The following is a 23,636-nucleotide window of genomic DNA, read 5'->3' on the forward strand; positions in this document are numbered from 1 at the left end:
GACACAGCAGTGACAGACAGATGGACACAGCAGCAACGGACAGATGGACACAGTAGTAATGGACAGATGGAGACAGCAGTAATGGACAGATGGACACAGCACTGGCAGACAGATGGACACAGCAGTGACAGACAGATGGACACAGCAGTGACAGATGGACACAGCAGTGACAGACAGATGGACACAGCAGTCACAGACAGATGGACACAGCAGTGACAGAAAGATGGAGACAGCAGTGACAGACAGATGGACACAGCAGTGACAGACAGATGGACACAGCAGTGACAGACAGATGGACAGAGCAAAGACAGACAGATTGTCACAGCAGTGACAGACAGATGTACACAAGCAGAATTGGCAAGATAGACACAGCAGTGACAGACAGATGGACACAGCAGTGACAGACAGATGGACACAGCAGCAACGGACAGATGGACACAGTAGTAATGGACAGATGGAGACAGCAGTAATGGACAGATGGACACAGCAGTGGCAGACAGATGGACACAGCAGTGACAGACAGATGGACACAGCAGTGACAGATGGACACAGCAGTGACTGACAGATGGACACAGCAGTCACAGACAGATGGACACAGCAGTGACAGACAGATGGACACAGCAGTGGCAGACAGATGGACACAGCAGTGACAGACAGATGGACACAGCAGTGACAGATGGACACAGCAGTGACAGACAGATGGACACAGCAGTCACAGACTGATGGACACAGCAGTGACAGAAAGATGAAGACAGCAGTGACAGACAGATGGACAAAGCAGTGACAGACAGATGGACACAGTAGTGACAGACAGATGGACACAGCAGTGACAGACAGATGGACAGAGCAGTGACAGACAGATGGACACAGCAGTGACACACAGATGGACACAGCAGTGACAGATGGATACAGCAGTGACAGACAGATGGACACAGCAGTGACAGACAGATGGACACAGCAGTGACAGACAGATAGACACAGCAGTGACAGACAGATGGACACGGCAGTGACAGGCCGATGGACACAGCAGTGACAGACAGATGGACAGAGCAGTGACAGACAGATAGACACAGCAGTGACAGGCAGATGGACACAGCAGTGGCAGACACATGGACAGAGCAGTGACTGGCAAATGGACCCAGCAGTGACAGACAGATGGACACAGCAGTGACAGATGGATACAGCAGTGACAGACAGATGGACGCAGCAGCGACAGACAGATGGACACAGCAGTGACAACAGATGGACAAAGCAGTGACAGACAGATGGACACGGCAGTGATAGACAGATGGAAACAGCAGTGACAGACAGATGGACACAGCAGTGACAGCGAGATAGACACAGCAGTGACAACAGATGGACAAAGCAGTGACAGACAGATGGACACGGCAGTGATAGACAGATGGAAACAGCAGTGACAGACAGATGGACACAGCAGTGACAGCGAGATAGACACAGCAGTGACAGACACATGGACACAGCAGTGACAGGCAGATGGACACAGCAGTGGCAGACAGATGGACAGAGCAGTGACGGGCAAATGGACCCAGCAGTGACAGACAGATGATCACAGCAGTGACAGACAGATGGACACAGCAGTGACAGACAGATGGACACAGCAGTGGCAGACAGATGGACAGAGCAGTGACAGACAGATGGACACAGCAGTGACAGACAGATGGACACAGCAATGACAGACAGATGGACAAAGCAGTGACAGACAGATGGACACGGCAGTGACAGACAGATGGACACAGCAGTGACACACCGATGGACACAGCAGCAACGGACAGATGGACACATCAGTGACAGACAGATGGACACAGCAGTGACAGACACATGGACACAGCAGTGACAGACACATGGACACAGCAGTGACAGACAGATGGACACAGCAGTGCCAGACAGATGGACACAGCAGTGACAGACACATGGACACAGCTGTGACAGACAGATGGACACAGCAGTGACAGACACATGAACACAGCAGTGACAGACACATGAACACAGCAGTGACAGACACATGAACACAGCAGTGACAGACAGATAGACACAGCAGTGACAGACACATGAACACAGCAGTGACAGACACATGAACACAGCAGTGACAGACAGATAGACACAGCAGTGACAGACACATGAACACAGCAGTGACAGACACATGGACACAGCAGTGACAGACAGATAGACACAGCAGTGACAGACACATGAACACAGCAGTGACAGACACATGAACACAGCAGTGACAGACACATGGACACAGCAGTGACAGACAGATGGACACAGCAGTGCCAGACAGATGGACACAGCAGTGACAGACACATGGACACAGCTGTGACAGACAGATGGACACAGCAGTGACAGAGACATGGACACAGCAGTGACAGACACATGGACACAGCAGTGACGGACAGATGGACACAGCAGTGACAGACAGATGGACACAGCAGTGACAGACAGATGGACATAGCAGTGACAGACAGATGGACAGAGCAGTGACAGACAGATGGACACAGCAGTGACAGACAGATGGACACAGCAGTGACAGACAGATGGAGACAGCAGTGACAGACAGATGGACACAGCAGTGACAGACAGATGGACACAGCAGTGACAGACAGATGGACACAGCAGCAACGGACAGATGGACACAGTAGTAATGGACAGATGGACACAGCAGTGACAGACAGATGGATATAGCAGTGACAGACAGATAGACACAGCAGTGACAGACAGATGGACACAGCAGCAACGGACAGATGGACACAGTAGTAATGGACAGATGGAGACAGCAGTAATGGACAGATGGACACAGCAGTGGCAGACAGATCGACACAGCAGTGACAGACAGATGGACACAGCAGTGACAGATGGACACAGCAGTGACAGACAGATGGACACAGCAGTGACAGACAGATGGACACAGCAGTGACAGACAGATGGACACAGCAGTGGCAGACAGATGGACACAGCAGTGACAGACAGATGGACACAGCAGTGACAGATGGACACAGCAGTGACAGACAGATGGACACAGCAGTCACAGACAGATGGACACAGCAGTGACAGACAGATGGAGACAGCAGTGACAGACAGATGGACACAGCAGTGACAGACAGATGGACACAGCAGTGACAGACAGATGGACACAGCAGTGACAGACAGATGGGCACAGCAGTGACAGACAGATGGACACAGCAGTGACAGACAGGTGTACACAGCAGTGACAGACAGATGGACACAGCAGTGACAGACAGATGGACACAGCAGTGACGACAGATGGACACAGCAGTGACAGACAGATGGATACAGCAGTGACAGACAGATGGACACAGCAGTGACAGACAGATGGACACAGCAGTGACAGATGGATACAGCAGTGACAGACAGATGGACACAGCAGTGACAGACAGATGGACACAGCAGTGACAGACACATGGACACAGCAGTGACAGACAGATGGACACAGCAGTGACAGACAGATGGACACAGCAGTGACAGACACATGGACACAGCAGTGACAGAGACATGGGCACAGCAGAGACAGACAGATGGACACAGCAGTGACAGACAGATGGAGACAGCAGTGACAGACAGATGGACACAGCAGTGACAGACAGATGGACACAGCAGTGACAGACAGATGGACACAGCAGTGACAGACAGATGGACACAGCAGTGACAGACAGATGGATACAGCAGTGACAGACAGATGGACACAGCAGTGACAGACAGATGGACACAGCAGTGACAGATGGATACAGCAGTGACAGACAGATGGACACAGCAGTAACGGACAGATGGACACAGCAGTGACAGACAGATGGACACAGCAGTGACAGACAGGTGGACACAGCAGTGACAGATGGATACAGCAGTGACAGACAGATGGACACAGCAGTGACAGACAGATGGACACAGCAGTGACAGACAGATAGACGCAGCAGTGACAGACAGATGGACACAGCAGTGACACACAGATGGACAGGGCAGTGACAGACAGATAGACACAGCAGTGGCAGACAGATGGACGCAGCAGCGACAGACAGATGGACAAAGCTGTGACAGACAGATGGACACGGCAGTTACAGACAGATGGACACAGCAGTGACAGCGAGATGGACACAGCAGTGACAGACACATGGACACAGCAGTGACACACAGGTGGACACAGCAGCAACGGACAGATGGACACAGCAGTGACAGACAGATAGACGCAGCAGTGACAGACAGATGGACACAGCAGTGACACACAGATGGACAGGGCAGTGACAGACAGATGGACACAGCAGTGACAGACAGATGGACACAGCAGTGACAGACAGATAGACGCAGCAGTGACAGACAGATGGACACAGCAGTGACACACAGATGGACAGGGCAGTGACAGACAGATGGACACAGCAGTGACAGACAGATGGACACAGCAGTGACAGACAGATGGACACAGCAGTGACAGACACATGGACACAGCAGTGACAGACACATGGACACAGCAGTGACAGACAGATGGACACAGCAGTGACAGACACATGGACACAGCAGTGACAGAGACATGGGCACAGCAGTGACAGACACATGGACACAGCAGTGACAGACAGATGGACACAGCAGTGACAGATAGATGGACACAGCAGTGACAGACAGATGGACACAGCAGTGACAGACAGATGGACACAGCAGTGACAGACAGATGGACATAGCAGTGACAGACAGATGGACACAGCAGTGACAGACAGATGGACACAGCAGTGACACACAGATGGACAGGGCAGTGACAGACAGATAGACACAGCAGTGGCAGACAGATGGACGCAGCAGCGACAGACAGATGGACAAAGCTGTGACAGACAGATGGACACGGCAGTTACAGACAGATGGACACAGCAGTGACAGCGAGATGGACACAGCAGTGACAGACACATGGACACAGCAGTGACACACAGGTGGACACAGCAGCAACGGACAGATGGACACAGCAGTGACAGACAGATGGACACAGCAGTGACAGACAGATGGACACAGCAGTGACAGACACATGGACACAGCAGTGACAGACACATGGACACAGCAGTGACAGACAGATGGACACAGCAGTGACAGACACATGGACACAGCAGTGACAGAGACATGGGCACAGCAGTGACAGACACATGGACACAGCAGTGACAGACAGATGGACACAGCAGTGACAGATAGATGGACACAGCAGTGACAGACAGATGGACACAGCAGTGACAGACAGATGGACACAGCAGTGACAGATAGATGGACACAGCAGTGACAGACAGATGGACACAGCAGCAACGGACAGATGGACACAGCAGTGACAGACAGATGGACACAGCAGTGACAGACACATGGACACAGCAGTGACAGACACATGGACACAGCAGTGACAGACAGATATACACAGCAGTGACAGACAGATGGACACAGCAGTGACAGACAGATGAACACAGCAGTGACAGACAGATGGACACAGCAGTGACAGATAGATGGACACAGCAGTGACAGACAGATGGACACAGCAGCAGCGGACAGATGGACACAGTAGTAATGGACAGATGGATACAGCAGTGACAGACAGATGGACACAGCAGTGACACACAGATGGACACAGCAGTGACAGGCAGATGGACATAGCAGTGACACACAGATGGACACAGCAGTGACAGACAGATGGTGACAGCAGTGACAGACAGATGGACACAGCAGTGACAGACAGATGGTGACAGCAGTGACAGACAGATGGACACAGCAGTGAAAGATGGATACAGCAGTGACAGACAGATGGACACAGCAGTGAAAGACAGATGGACACAGCAGTGACAGATAGATGGACACCGCAGTGACAGACAAATGGACACAGCAGTGACAGACAGATGTACAAAGCAGTGAAAGATGGATACAGCAGTGACAGACAGCTGGTGACAGCAGTGACAGACAGATGGACACAGCAGTGAAAGATGGATACAGCAGTGACAGACAGATGGTGACAGCAGTGACAGGCAGATGGACACAGCAGTGGCAGACAGATGGACAGAGCAGTGACTGGCAAATGGACCCAGCAGTGACAGACAGATGGACACAGCAGTGACAGATGGATACAGCAGTGACAGACAGATGGACACAGCAGTGACACACAGATGGACAGGGCAGTGACAGACAGATGGACACAGCAGTGACAGACAGATGGACACAGCAGTGACAGACACATGGACACAGCAGTGACAGACACATGGACACAGCAGTGACAGACAGATGGACACAGCAGTGACAGACACATGGACACAGCAGTGACAGAGACATGGGCACAGCAGTGACAGACACATGGACACAGCAGTGACAGACAGATGGACACAGCAGTGACAGACACATGGACACAGCAGTGACAGAGACATGGGCACAGCAGTGGCAGACACATGGACACAGCAGTGACAGACAGATGGACACAGCAGTGACAGATAGATGGACACAGCAGTGACAGACAGATGGACACAGCAGTGACAGACAGATGGACACAGCAGTGACAGACAGATGGACATAGCAGTGACAGACAGATGGACACAGCAGTGACAGACAGATGGACACAGCAGTGACACACAGATGGACAGGGCAGTGACAGACAGATAGACACAGCAGTGGCAGACAGATGGACGCAGCAGCGACAGACAGATGGACAAAGCTGTGACAGACAGATGGACACGGCAGTTACAGACAGATGGACACAGCAGTGACAGCGAGATGGACACAGCAGTGACAGACACATGGACACAGCAGTGACACACAGGTGGACACAGCAGCAACGGACAGATGGACACAGCAGTGACAGACAGATGGACACAGCAGTGACAGACAGATGGACACAGCAGTGACAGACACATGGACACAGCAGTGACAGACACATGGACACAGCAGTGACAGACAGATGGACACAGCAGTGACAGACACATGGACACAGCAGTGACAGAGACATGGGCACAGCAGTGACAGACACATGGACACAGCAGTGACAGACAGATGGACACAGCAGTGACAGATAGATGGACACAGCAGTGACAGACAGATGGACATAGCAGTGACAGACAGATTTACACAGCAGTGAGAGACAGATGGGCACAGCAGTGACAGACAGATGGACACAGCAGTGACAGACAGATGGACACAGCAGTGACAGACAGATGGACATAGCAGTGACAGACAGATGGACACAGCAGTGACAGACAGATGGACACAGCAGTGACAGATAGATGGACACAGCAGTGACAGACAGATGGACACAGCAGCAACGGACAGATGGACACAGCAGTGACAGACAGATGGACACAGCATTGACAGACAGATGGACACAGCAGTGACAGACACATGGACACAGCAGTGACAGACACATGGACACAGCAGTGACAGACAGATATACACAGCAGTGACAGACAGATGGACACAGCAGTGACAGACAGATATACACAGCAGTGACAGACAGATGGACATAGCAGTGACAGACAGATGGACACAGCAGTGACAGACAGATGGACACAGCAGTGACAGATAGATGGACACAGCAGTGACAGACAGATGGACATAGCAGTGTCAGACAGATTTACACAGCAGTGAGAGACAGATGGGCACAGCAGTGACAGACAGATGGACACAGCAGTGACAGACAGATGGGCACAGCAGTGACAGACAGATGGACATAGCAGTGACAGACAGATGGACACAGCAGTGACAGACAGATGGACACAGCAGTGACAGATAGATGGACACAGCAGTGACAGACAGATGGACACAGCAGCAACGGACAGATGGACACAGCAGTGACAGACAGATGGACACAGCATTGACAGACAGATGGACACAGCAGTGACAGACACATGGACACAGCAGTGACAGACACATGGACACAGCAGTGACAGACAGATATACACAGCAGTGACAGACAGATGGACATAGCAGTGACAGACAGATGAACACAGCAGTGACAGACAGATGGACACAGCAGTGACAGATAGATGGACACAGCAGTGACAGACAGATGGACACAGCAGCAACGGACAGATGGACACAGTAGTAATGGACAGATGGATACAGCAGTGACAGACAGATGGACACAGCAGTGACACACAGATGGACACAGCAGTGACAGGCAGATGGACATAGCAGTGACACACAGATGGACACAGCAGTGACAGACAGATGGTGACAGCAGTGACAGACAGATGGACACAGCAGTGACAGACAGATGGTGACAGCAGTGACAGACAGATGGACACAGCAGTGAAAGATGGATACAGCAGTGACAGACAGATGGACACAGCAGTGAAAGACAGATGGACACAGCAGTGACAGATAGATGGACACCGCAGTGACAGACAAATGGACACAGCTGTGACAGACAGATGTACAAAGCAGTGAAAGATGGATACAGCAGTGACAGACAGATGGTGACAGCAGTGACAGACAGATGGACACAGCAGTGAAAGATGGATACAGCAGTGACAGACAGATGGTGACAGCAGTGACAGGCAGATGGACACAGCAGTGGCAGACAGATGGACAGAGCAGTGACTGGCAAATGGACCCAGCAGTGACAGACAGATGGACACAGCAGTGACAGATGGATACAGCAGTGACAGACAGATGGACGCAGCAGCGACAGACAGATGGACACAGCAGTGACAACAGATGGACAAAGCAGTGACAGACAGATGGACACGGCAGTGATAGACAGATGGAAACAGCAGTGACAGACAGATGGACACAGCAGTGACAGCGAGATAGACACAGCAGTGACAGACACATGGACACGGCAGTGACAGGCAGATGGACACAGCAGTGGCAGACAGATGGACAGAGCAGTGACTGGCAAATGGACCCAGCAGTGACAGACAGATGGACACAGCAGTGACAGATGGATACAGCAGTGACAGACAGATGGACACAGCAGTGGCAGACAGATGGACAGAGCAGTGACAGACAGATGGACATAGCAGTGACAGACAGATGGACACAGCAATGACAGACAGATGGACAAAGCAGTGACAGACAGATGGACACGGCAGTGACAGACAGATGGACACAGCAGTGACAGACAGATGGACACAGCAGTGGCAGACACATGGACACAGCAGTGACAGACACATGGGCACAGCAGTGGCAGACAGATGGACACAGCAGTGACAGACAGATGGACAGAGCAGTGACAGACAGATGGACACAGCAGCAACGGACAGATGGACACAGCAGTGACAGACAGATGGACACAGCAGGGACAGACACATGGACACAGCAGTGACAGACACATGGACACAGCAGCGACAGACAGATGGACACAGCAGTGACAGACACATTGACACAGCTGTGACAGACAGATGGACACAGCAGTGACAGAGACATGGACACAGCAGTGACAGACAGATGGACACAGCAGTGACAGACAGATGGACACAGCAGGGACAGACACATGGACACAGCAGTGACAGACACATGGACACAGCAGTGACAGACAGATGGACACAGCAGTGACAGACACATTGACACAGCTGTGACAGACAGATGGACACAGCAGTGACAGAGACATGGACACAGCAGTGACAGACACATGGACACAGCAGTGACGGACAGATGGACACAGCAGTGACAGACAGATGGACACAGCAGTGACAGACAGATGGACACAGCAGTGACAGACAGATGTACACAAGCAGAAATGGCAAGATAGACACAGCAGTGACAGACAGATGGACAGAGCAGTGACAGACAGATGGATATAGCAGTGACAGACAGATAGACACAGCAGTGACAGACAGAGGGACAGAGCAGTGACAGACAGATGGACAGAGCAGTGACAGACAGATGGACACAGCAGTGACAGACAGATGAACACAGCAGTGACAGACAGATGGACACAGCAGTGACAGACAGATGAACACAGCAGTGACAGACAGATAGACACAGCAGTGACAGACAGATGGACAAAGCAGTGACAGACAGATGGACAGAGCAGTGACAGACAGATGGACAGAGCAGTGACAGACAGATGGACACAGCAGTGACAGACAGATGAACACAGCAGTGACAGACAGATGGACACAGCAGTAATGGACAGATGGATACAGCAGTGACAGGCAGATGGACACAGCAGTAATGGACAGATGGATACAGCAGTGACAGGCAGATGGACACAGCAGTGACAGACAGATGGACAGAGCAGTGACAGACAGATGGACAGAGCAGTGACAGACAGATGGACACAGCGGTGACAGACAGATGAACACAGCAGTGACAGACAGATGGACACAGCAGTGACAGACAGATGAACACAGCAGTGACAGACACATGGACACAGCAGTGACACACAGATGGACAAAGCAGTGACAGACAGATGGACACGGCAGTGACAGACAGATGGACACAGCAGTGACAGACAGATGGACACAGCAGTGACTGACAGATGTACACAGCAGTGACAGACAGATGGACACAGCAGTGACAGACACATGGACACAGCAGTGACAGACACATGGACACAGCAGTGACAGACAGATGGACAAAGCAGTGATAGACAGATGGACACGGCAGTGACAGACAGATGGACACAGCAGTGACAGACAGATGGACACAGCAGTGACAGACAAATGGTCACAGCAGTGACAGACAGATGGACACAGCAGTGACAGACACATGGACACAGCAGTGACAGACACATGGACACAGCAGTGACAGACAGATGGACACAGCAGTGACAGACAGATGGACACAGCAGTGACAGACAGATGGACACTAGCAGAAATGGCAAGATAGACACAGCAGTGACAGGCAGATGGACACAAGCAGAAATGGCAAGATAGACACAGCAGTGACAGACAGATGGACACAGCAGCAACGGACAGATGGACACAGTAGTAATGGACAGATGGAGACAGCAGGAATGGACAGATGGACACAGCACTGGCAGACAGATGGACACAGCAGTGACAGACAGATGGACACAGCAGTGACAGATGGACACAGCAGTGACTGACAGATGGACACAGCAGTCACAGACAGATGGACACAGCAGTGACAGACAGATGGACACAGCAGTGGCAGACAGATGGACACATCAGTGACAGACAGATGGACACAGCAGTGACAGATGGACACAGCAGTGACAGACAGATGGACACAGCAGTGACAGACAGATGGACACAGCAGTGACAGAAAGATGGAGACAGCAGTGACAGACAGATGGACACAGCAGTGACAGACAGATGGACACAGCAGTGACAGACAGATGGACAGAGCAAAGACAGACAGATGGACACAGCAGTGACAGACAGATGTACACAAGCAGAAATGGCAAGATAGACACAGCAGTGACAGACAGATGGACACAGCAGTGACAGACAGATGGATATAGCAGTGACAGACAGATAGACACAGCAGTGACAGACAGATGGACACAGCAGCAACAGACAGATGGACACAGTAGTAATGGACAGATGGAGACAGCAGTAATGGACAGATGGACACAGCAGTGGCAGACAGATGGACACAGCAGTGACAGACAGATGGACACAGCAGTGACAGATGGACACAGCAGTGACAGACAGATGGACACAGCAGTGACACACAGATGGACACAGCAGTGACAGACAGATGGACACAGCAGTGACTGACAGATGGACACAGCAGTCACAGACAGATGGACACAGCAGTGACAGACAGATGGACACAGCAGTGGCAGACAGATGGACACAGCAGTGACAGATGGACACAGCAGTGACAGACTGATGGACACAGCAGTCACCGACAGATGGACACAGCAGTGACAGAAAGATGGAGACAGCAGTGACAGACAGATGGACAAAGCAGTGACAGACAGATGGACACAGCAGTGACAGACAGATGGACACAGCAGTGACAGACAGATGGACACAGCAGTGACACACAGATGGACACAGCAGTGACAGACAGATGGACACAGCAGTGACAGACAGATGGACACAGCAGTGACAGATGGACACAGCAGTGACAGACAGATGGACACAGCAGTGACAGACAGATGGACACAGCAGTGACAGACAGATAGACACAGCAGTGACAGACAGATGGACTCGGCAGTGACAGGCCGATGGACACAGCTGTGACAGACAGATGGACAGAGCAGTGACAGACAGATAGACACAGCAGTGGCAGACACATGGACACGGCAGTGACAGGCAGATGGACACAGCAGTGGCAGACAGATGGACAGAGCAGTGACTGGCAAATGGACCGAGCAGTGACAGACAGATGGACACAGCAGTGACAGATGGATACAGCAGTGACAGGCAGATGGACGCAGCAGCGACAGACAGATGGACACAGCAGTGACAACAGATGGACAAAGCAATGACAGACAGATGGACACGGCAGTGATAGACAGATGGAAACAGCAGTGACAGACAGATGGACACAGCAGTGACAGCGAGATAGACACAGCAGTGACAGACACATGGACACGGCAGTGACAGGCAGATGGACACAGCAGTGGCAGACAGATGGACAGAGCAGTGACTGGCAAATGGACCCAGCAGTGACAGACAGATGGACACAGCAGTGACAGATGGATGCAGCAGTGACAGACAGATGGACACAGCAGTGGCAGACAGATGGACAGAGCAGTGACAGACAGATGGACATAGCAGTGACAGACAGATGGACACAGCAATGACAGACAGATGGACAAAGCAGTGACAGACAGATGGACACGGCAGTGACAGACAGATGGACACAGCAGTGACAGACAGATGGACACAGCAGTGACAGACACATGGACACAGCAGTGACAGACACATGGACACAGCAGTGGCAGACAGATGGACACAGCAGTGACAGACAGATGGACAGAGCAGTGACAGACAGATGGACACAGCAGCAACGGACAGATGGACACATCAGTGACAGACAGATGGACACATCAGTGACAGACAGATGGACACAGCAGTGACAGACAGATGGACACAGCAGGGACAGACACATGGACACAGCAGTGACAGACACATGGACACAGCAGTGACAGACAGATGGACACAGCAGTGACAGACACATTGACACAGCTGTGACAGACAGATGGACACAGCAGTGACAGAGACATGGACACAGCAGTGACAGACACATGGACACAGCAGTGACGGACAGATGGACACAGCAGTGACAGACAGATGGACACAGCAGTGACAGACAGATGGACACAGCAGTGACAGACAGATGGACACAGCAGTGACAGACAGATGTACACAAGCAGAAATGGCAAGATAGACACAGCAGTGACAGACAGATGGACACAGCAGTGACAGACAGATGGATATAGCAGTGACAGACAGATAGACACAGCAGTGACAGACAGAGGGACACAGCAGCAACGGACAGATGGACACAGTAGTAATGGACAGATGGAGACAGCAGTAATGGACAGATGGACACAGCAGTGGCAGACAGATGGACACAGCAGTGACACACAGATGGACACAGCAGTGACAGACAGATGGACACAGCAGTGACACACAGATGGACACAGCAGTGACACACAGATGGACACAGCAGTGACAGACAGATGGACACAGCAGTGACACACAGATGGACACAGCAGTGACAGACAGATGGGCACAGCAGTGACAGACACATGGACACAGCAGTGGCAGACAGATGGACACATCAGTGACAGACAGATGGACAGAGCAGTGACAGGCAGATAGACACAGCAGTGACAGACAGATGGACACAGCAGCAACGGACAGATGGACACAGTTGTAATGGAAAGATGGATACAGCAGTAATGGACAGATGGTCACAGCAATGACAGACAGATGGACACAGCAGTGACAGACAGATGGACACAGCAGTGACACACGGATGGACACAGCAGTGACAGACAGATGGACACAGCAGTGACAGACAGATGGACACAGCAGTGACACACAGATGGACACAGCAGTGACAGACACATCGACACAGCAGTGACAGACAGATGGACACAGCAGCGACAGAGACATGGACACAGCAGTGACAGACACATGGACACAGTAGTGACAGACAGATGGACACAGCAGTGACAGACAGATGGACACAGCAGTGACAGACACATGGACACAGCAGTGACACACAGATGGACACAGCAGCAACGGACAGATGGACACAGCAGTGACAGACAGATGGACACAGCAGTGACAGACAGATGGACACAGCAGTGACAGACACATGGACACAGCAGTGACAGACAGATGGACACAGTTGTAATGGACAGATGGATACAGCAGTAATGGTCAGATGGACACAGCAGTGACAGACAGATGGACACAGCAGTGACAGACAGATGGACACAGCAGTGACAGACACATGGACACAGCAGTGACAGACAGATGGACACAGTTGTAATGGACAGATGGATACAGCAGTAATGGACAGATGGGCACAGCAGTAATGGACAGATGGACACAGCAGTGCAGACAGATGGACACAGCAGTGACACACAGATGGACACAGCAGTGGCAGACAGATGGACACAGCAGTGACACACAGATGGACACAGCAGTGACAGACAGATGGACTAAGCAGCAATGAACAGATGGACACAGTTCTAATGGACAGATGGATACAGCAGCGGCAGACAGATGGACACAGCAGTGACAGACAGATGGACACAGCAGTGACAGACAGATGGTCACAGCAGTGACAGACAGATGGACACAGCAGTGACAGACAGATGGACACAGCCGTGACACACAGATGGACACAGCAGTGACAGACACATGGACACAGCAGTGACAGACAGATGGACACAGCAGTGACACACAGATGGACACAGCAGTGACAGACACATGGACACAGCAGTGACAGACACATGGACACAGCAGGGACAGACAGATGTACACAGCAGTGGCAGACAGATGGACACAGCAGTGACAGACAGATGGACAGAGCAGTGACAGGCAGATAGACACAGCAGTGACAGACAGATGGACACAGCAGCAACGGACAGATGGACACAGTTGTAATGGACAGATGGATACAGCAGTGACAGACAGATGGACACAGCAGTGACAGACAGATGGACACAGCAGTGACACACAGATGGACACAGCAGTGACAGACAGATGGACACAGCAGTGACACACAGATGGACACAGCAGTAACAGACACATGGACACAGCAGTGACAGACACATGGACACAGCAGTGACAGAGACATGGACACAGCAGTGACAGACACATGGACACAGTAATGACAGACAGATGGACACAGCAGTGACAGACAGATGGACACAGCAGTGGCAGACACATGGACACAGCAGTGACAGACAGATGGACACAGCAGTGACAGACAGATGGACACAGCAGTGACAGACAGATGGACACAGCAGCAACGGACAGATGGACACAGCAGTGACATACAGATGGACATAGCAGTGACAGACAGATGGACAGAGCAGTGACAGACAGATGGACACAGCAGTGACAGACAGATGTACACAAGCAGAAATGGCAAGATAGACACAGCAGTGACAGACAGATGGACACAGCAGTGACAGACAGATGGATATAGCAGTGACAGACAGATAGACACAGCAGTGACAGACAGAGGGACACAGCAGCAACGGACAGATGGACACAGTAGTAATGGACAGATGGAGACAGCAGTGATGAACAGATGGACACAGCAGTGGCAGACAGATGGACACAGCAGTGACACACAGATGGACACAGCAGTGACAGACAGATGGACACAGCAGTGACAGACAGATGGACACAGCAGTGACACACAGATGGACACAGCAGTGACAGACAGATGGACACAGCAGTGACAGACAGATGGACACAGCAGTGACACACAGATGGACACAGCAGTGACAGACAGATGGGCACAGCAGTGACAGACACATGGACACAGCAGTGGCAGACAGATGGACACAGCAGTGACAGACAGATGGACAGAGCAGTGACAGGCAGATAGACACAGCAGTGACAGACAGATGGACACAGCAGCAACGGACAGATGGACACAGTTGTAATGGAAAGATGGATACAGCAGTAATGGACAGATGGTCACAGCAGTGACAGACAGATGGACACAGCAGTGACAGACAGATGGACACAGCAGTGACACACGGATGGACACAGCAGTGACAGACAGATGGACACAGCAGTGACAGACAGATGGACACAGCAGTGACACACAGATGGACACAGCAGTGACAGACACATCGACACAGCAGTGACAGACAGATGGACACAGCAGTGACAGAGACATGGACACAGCAGTGACAGACACATGGACACAGTAGTGACAGACAGATGGACACAGCAGTGACAGACAGATGGACACAGCAGTGACAGACACATGGACACAGCAGTGACACACAGATGGACACAGCAGCAACGGACAGATGGACACAGCAGTGACAGACAGATGGACACAGCAGTGACAGACAGATGGACACAGCAGTGACAGACACATGGACACAGCAGTGACAGACAGATGGACACAGTTGTAATGGACAGATGGATACAGCAGTAATGGTCAGATGGACACAGCAGTGACAGACAGATGGACACAGCAGTGACAGACAGATGGACACAGCAGTGACAGACACATGGACACAGCAGTGACAGACAGATGGACACAGTTGTAATGGACAGATGGATACAGCAGTAATGGACAGATGGATACAGCAGTAATGGACAGATGGGCACAGCAGTAATGGACAGATGGACACACCAGTGGCAGACAGATGGACACAGCAGTGACACACAGATGGACACAGCAGTGGCAGACAGATGGACACAGCAGTGACACACAGATGGACACAGCAGTGACAGACAGATGGACACAGCAGCAATGGACAGATGGACACAGTTCTAATGGACAGATGGATACAGCAGCGGCAGACAGATGGACACAGCAGTGACAGACAGATGGACACAGCAGTGACAGACAGATGGTCACAGCAGTGACAGACAGATGGACAGAGCAGTGACAGACAGATGGACACAGCAGTGACAGACAGATGGACACGGCAGTGACAGACAGATGGACACGGCAGTGACAGACAGATGGACACGGCAGTGACAGACAGATGGACACAGCAGTGACAGACAGATGGACAACGCAGTGACAGACAGATGGACACGGCAGTGACAGACAGATGGACACAGCAGTGACAGACAGATGGACACGGCAGTGACAGACAGATGGACACAGCAGTGACAGACAGACGGACAGAGCAGTGACAGACAGACAGACACAGCAGTGACAGACAGATGGACACAGCAGTGACAGACAGATGGGCACAGCAGTGACAGACAGATGGACACAGCAGTGACAGACAAATGGACACAGCAGTGACAGACACATGGACACAGCAGTGACAGACAAATGGACACAGCAGTGACAGACACATGGACACAGCAGTGACAGACAGATGGATACAGCAGTGACAGACAGATGGACACAGCAGTGACAGACAGATGGACACAGCAGTGACAGACACATGGACACAGCAGTGACAGACAGATGTACACAAGCAGAAATGGCAAGATAGACACAGCAGTGACAGACAGATGGACACAGCAGTGACAGACAGATGGATATAGCAGTGACAGACAGATAGACACAGCAGTGACAGACAGATGGACACAGCAGCAACGGACAGATGGACACAGTAGTAATGGACAGATGGAGACAGCAGTAATGGACAGATGGACACAGCAGTGGCAGACAGATGGACACAGCAGTGACACACAGATGGACACAGCAGTGACAGACAGATGGACACAGCAGCAACGGACAGATGGACACATCAGTGACAGACAGATGGACACAGCAGTGACAGACAGATGGACACAGCAGGGACAGACACATGGACACAGCAGTGACAGACACATGGACACAGCAGTGACAGACAGATGGACACAGCAGTGACAGACACATTGACACAGCTGTGACAGACAGATGGACACAGCAGTGACAGAGACATGGACACAGCAGTGACAGACACATGGACACAGCAGTGACGGACAGATGGACACAGCAGTGACAGACAGATGGACACAGCAGTGACAGACAGATGGACACAGCAGTGACAGACAGATGTACACAAGCAGAAATGGCAAGATAGACACAGCAGTGACAGACAGATGGACACAGCAGTGACAGACAGATGGATATAGCAGTGACAGACAGATAGACACAGCAGTGACAGACAGAGGGACACAGCAGCAACGGACAGATGGACACAGTAGTAATGGACAGATGGAGACAGCAGTAATGGACAGATGGACACAGCAGTGGCAGACAGATGGACACAGCAGTGACACACAGATGGACACAGCAGTGACAGACAGATGGACACAGCAGTGACAGACAGATGGACACAGCAGTGACACACAGATGGACACAGCAGTGACAGACAGATGGACACAGCAGTGACAGACAGATGGACACAGCAGTGACACACGGATGGACACAGCAGTGACAGACAGATGGGCACAGCAGTGACAGACACATGGACACAGCAGTGGCAGACAGATGGACACAGCAGTGACAGACAGATGGACAGAGCAGTGACAGGCAGATAGACACAGCAGTGACAGACAGATGGACACAGCAGCAACGGACAGAGGGACACAGCAGCAACGGACAGATGGACACAGTAGTAATGGACAGATGGAGACAGCAGTAATGGACAGATGGACACAGCAGTGGCAGACAGATGGACACAGCAGTGACACACAGATGGACACAGCAGTGACAGACAGATGGACACAGCAGTGACAGACAGATGGACACAGCAGTGACACACAGATGGACACAGCAGTGACAGACAGATGGACACAGCAGTGACAGACAGATGGACACAGCAGTGACACACAGATGGACACAGCAGTGACAGACAGATGGGCACAGCAGTGACAGACACATGGACACAGCAGTGGCAGACAGATGGACACAGCAGTGACAGACAGATGGACAGAGCAGTGACAGGCAGATAGACACAGCAGTGACAGACAGATGGACACAGCAGCAACGGACAGATGGACACAGTTGTAATGGAAAGATGGATACAGCAGTAATGGACAGATGGTCACAGCAGTGACAGACAGATGGACACAGCAGTGACAGACAGATGGACACAGCAGTGACACACGGATGGACACAGCAGTGACAGACAGATGGACACAGCAGTGACAGGCAGATGGACACAGCAGTGACACACAGATGGACACAGCAGTGACAGACACATCGACACAGCAGTGACAGACAGATGGACACAGCAGCGACAGAGACATGGACACAGCAGTGACAGACACATGGACACAGTAGTGACAGGCAGATGGACACAGCAGTGACAGACAGATGGACACAGCAGTGACAGACACATGGACACAGCAGTGACACACAGATGGACACAGCAGCAACGGACAGATGGACACAGCAGTGACAGACAGATGGACACAGCAGTGACAGACAGATGGACACAGCAGTGACAGACACATGGACACAGCAGTGACAGACAGATGGACACAGTTGTAATGGACAGATGGATACAGCAGTAATGGTCAGATGGACACAGCAGTGACAGACAGATGGACACAGCAGTGACAGACAGATGGACACAGCAGTGACAGACACATGGACACAGCAGTGACAGACAGATGGACACAGTTGTAATGGACAGATGGATACAGCAGTAATGGACAGATGGACACAGCAGTGGCAGACAGATGGACACAGCAGTGACACACAGATGGACACAGCAGTGGCAGACAGATGGACACAGCAGTTACACACAGATGGACACAGCAGTGACAGACAGATGGACTAAGCAGCAATGAACAGATGGACACAGTTCTAATGGACAGATGGATACAGCAGCGGCAGACAGATGGACACAGCAGTGACAGACAGATGGACACAGCAGTGACAGACAGATGGTCACAGCAGTGACAGACAGATGGACACAGCAGTGACAGACAGATGGACACAGCAGTGACACACAGATGGACACAGCAGTGACAGACACATGGACACAGCAGTGACAGACAGATGGACACAGCAGTGACACACAGATGGACACAGCAGTGACAGACACATGGACACAGCAGTGACAGACAGATGGACACAGCAGTGACACACAGATGGACACAGCAATGACAGACACATGGACACAGCAGTGACAGACACATGGACACAGCAGGGACAGACAGATGTACACAGCAGTGGCAGACAGATGGACACAGCAGTGACAGACAGATGGACAGAGCAGTGACAGGCAGATAGACACAGCAGTGACAGACAGATGGACACAGTAGCAACGGACAGATGGACACAGTTGTAATGGACAGATGGATACAGCAGTGACAGACAGATGGACACAGCAGTGACAGACAGATGGACACAGCAGTGACACACAGATGGACACAGCAGTGACAGACAGATGGACACAGCAGTGACACACAGATGGACACAGCAGTAACAGACACATGGACACAGCAGTGACAGACAGATGGACACAGCAGTGACAGAGACATGGACACAGCAGTGACAGACACATGGACACAGTAGTGACAGACAGATGGACACAGCAGTGACAGACAGATGGACACAGCAGTGGCAGACACATGGACACAGCAGTGACAGACAGATGGACACAGCAGTGACAGACAGATGGACACAGCAGTGACAGACAGATGGACACAGCAGCAACGGACAGATGGACACAGCAGTGACAGACAGATGGACATAGCAGTGACAGACAGATGGACAGAGCAGTGACAGACAGATGGACACAGCAGTGACAGACAGATGTACACAAGCAGAAATGGCAAGATAGACACAGCAGTGACAGACAGATGGACACAGCAGTGACAGACACATGGATATAGCAGTGACAGACAGATAGACACAGCAGTGACAGACAGAGGGACACAGCAGCAACGGACAGATGGACACAGTAGTAATGGACAGATGGAGACAGCAGTAATGGACAGATGGACACAGCAGTGGCAGACAGATGGACACAGCAGTGACACACAGATGGACACAGCAGTGACAGACAGATGGACACAGCAGTGACAGACAGATGGACACAGCAGTGACACACAGATGGACACAGCAGTGACAGACAGATGGACACAGCAGTGACAGACAGATGGACACAGCAGTGACACACAGATGGACACAGCAGTGACAGACAGATGGGCACAGCAGTGACAGACACATGGACACAGCAGTGGCAGACAGATGGACACAGCAGTGACAGACAGATGGACAGAGCAGTGACAGGCAGATAGACACAGCAGTGACAGACAGATGGACACAGCAGCAACGGACAGATGGACACAGTTGTAATGGAAAGATGGATACAGCAGTAATGGACAGATGGTCACAGCAGTGACAGACAGATGGACACAGCAGTGACAGACAGATGGACACAGCAGTGACACACGGATGGACACAGCAGTGACAGACAGATGGACACAGCAGTGACAGACAGATGGACACAGCAGTGACACACAGATGGACACAGCAGTGACAGACACATCGACACAGCAGTGACAGACAGATGGACACAGCAGTGACAGAGACATGGACACAGCAGTGACAGACACATGGACACAGTAGTGACAGACAGATGGACACAGCAGTGACAGACAGATGGACACAGCAGTGACAGACACATGGACACAGCAGTGACAGACACATGGACACAGCAGTGACACACAGATGGACACAGCAGCAACGGACAGATGGACACAGCAGTGACAGACAGATGGACACAGCAGTGACAGACAGATGGACACAGCAGTGACAGACACATGGACACAGCAGTGACAGACAGATGGACACAGTTGTAATGGACAGATGGATACAGCAGTAATGGTCTGATGGACACAGCAGTGACAGACAGATGGACACAGCAGTGACAGACAGATGGACACAGCAGTGACAGACACATGGACACAGCAGTGACAGACAGATGGACACAGTTGTAATGGACAGATGGATACAGCAGTAATGGACAGATGGATACAGCAGTAATGGACAGATGGGCACAGCAGTAATGGACAGATGGACACACCAGTGGCAGACAGATGGACACAGCAGTGACACACAGATGGACACAGCAGTGGCAGACAGATGGACACAGCAGTGACACACAGATGGACACAGCAGTGACAGACAGATGGACACAGCAGCAATGGACAGATGGACACAGTTCTAATGGACAGATGGATACAGCAGCGGCAGACAGATGGACACAGCAGTGACAGACAGATGGACACAGCAGTGACAGACAGATGGTCACAGCAGTGACAGACAGATGGACACAGCAGTGACAGACAGATGGACACAGCAGTGACACACAGATGGACACAGCAGTGACAGACACATGGACACAGCAGTGACAGACAGATGGACACAGCAGTGACACACAGATGGACACAGCAGTGACAGACACATGGACACAGCAGTGACAGACAGATGGACACAGCAGTGACAGACAGATGGACACAGCAGTGACAGACACATGGACACAGCAGTGACAGACACATGGACACAGCAGTGACAGACAGATGTACACAGCAGTGGCAGACAGATGGACACAGCAGTGACAGACAGATGGACAGAGCAGTGACAGGCAGATAGACACAGCAGTGACAGACAGATGGACACAGCAGCAACGGACAGATGGACACAGTTGTAATGGACAGATGGACACAGCATCAACGGACAGATGGACACAGTTGTAATGGACAGATGGATACAGCAGTGACAGACAGATGGAGACAGCAGTGACAGACAGATGGACACAGCAGTGACAGACAGATGGATATAGCAGTGACAGGCAGATAGACACAGCAGAGAGAGACAGATGGGCACAGCAGCAACGGACAGATGGACACAGTCGTAATGGACAGATGGATACAGCAGTAATGGACAGATGGACACAGCAGTGGCAGACAGGTGGACACAGCAGTGACAGACAGATGGACACAGCAGTGACAGACAGATGGACACAGCAGCAACGGACAGATGTACACAGTAGTAATGGACAGATGGATACAGCAGTAATGGACAGATGGACACAGCAGTGACAGACAGATGGACACAGCAGTGACAGACAGATGGACACAGCAGTGACAGACAGATGGACACAGCAGTGACGGATGGACACAACAGTGACAGACAGATGGACACAGCAGTGACAGACAGATGGACACAGCAGTGACAGACAGATGGACACAGCAGTGACGGATGGACACAGCAGTGACAGACAGATGGACACAGCAGTGACAGACAGATGGACACAACAGTGACAGACAGTTGGACACAAGCAGAAATGGCCAGATGGACACAGCAGTGACAGACAGGTGGACACAGCAGTGACAGAAAGATGGACATAGCAGTGACAGACAGATAGACACAGCAGTGACAGACAGATGGACACAGCGGCAACGGACAGATGGACACAACAGCAACGGCCAGATGGACACAGCAGTGACACAGAGATGGACACAGCAGTGACAGACAGATGGACACAGCAGTGACAGACACATGGACACAGCAGTGACAGACAGATGGACACAGCAGTGACAGACAGATGGACATAG

At 51.6% G+C, this 23,636-nt stretch overlaps 1 protein-coding gene across 1 annotated transcript in view; it reads left to right on the top strand.

The window, feature by feature from the left end:
* Nucleotides 1-23,636, top strand: part of LOC140387636 (calcium-dependent secretion activator 1-like) — a 591,860-nt gene that overhangs the window by 41,514 nt on the left and 526,710 nt on the right. The gene's annotated exons all lie outside the window — the stretch shown is intronic.

This window comes from Scyliorhinus torazame, chromosome 13 (assembly GCF_047496885.1).
Source record: "Scyliorhinus torazame isolate Kashiwa2021f chromosome 13, sScyTor2.1, whole genome shotgun sequence".
In the NCBI taxonomy this organism is placed as follows: domain Eukaryota; kingdom Metazoa; phylum Chordata; class Chondrichthyes; order Carcharhiniformes; family Scyliorhinidae; genus Scyliorhinus; species Scyliorhinus torazame.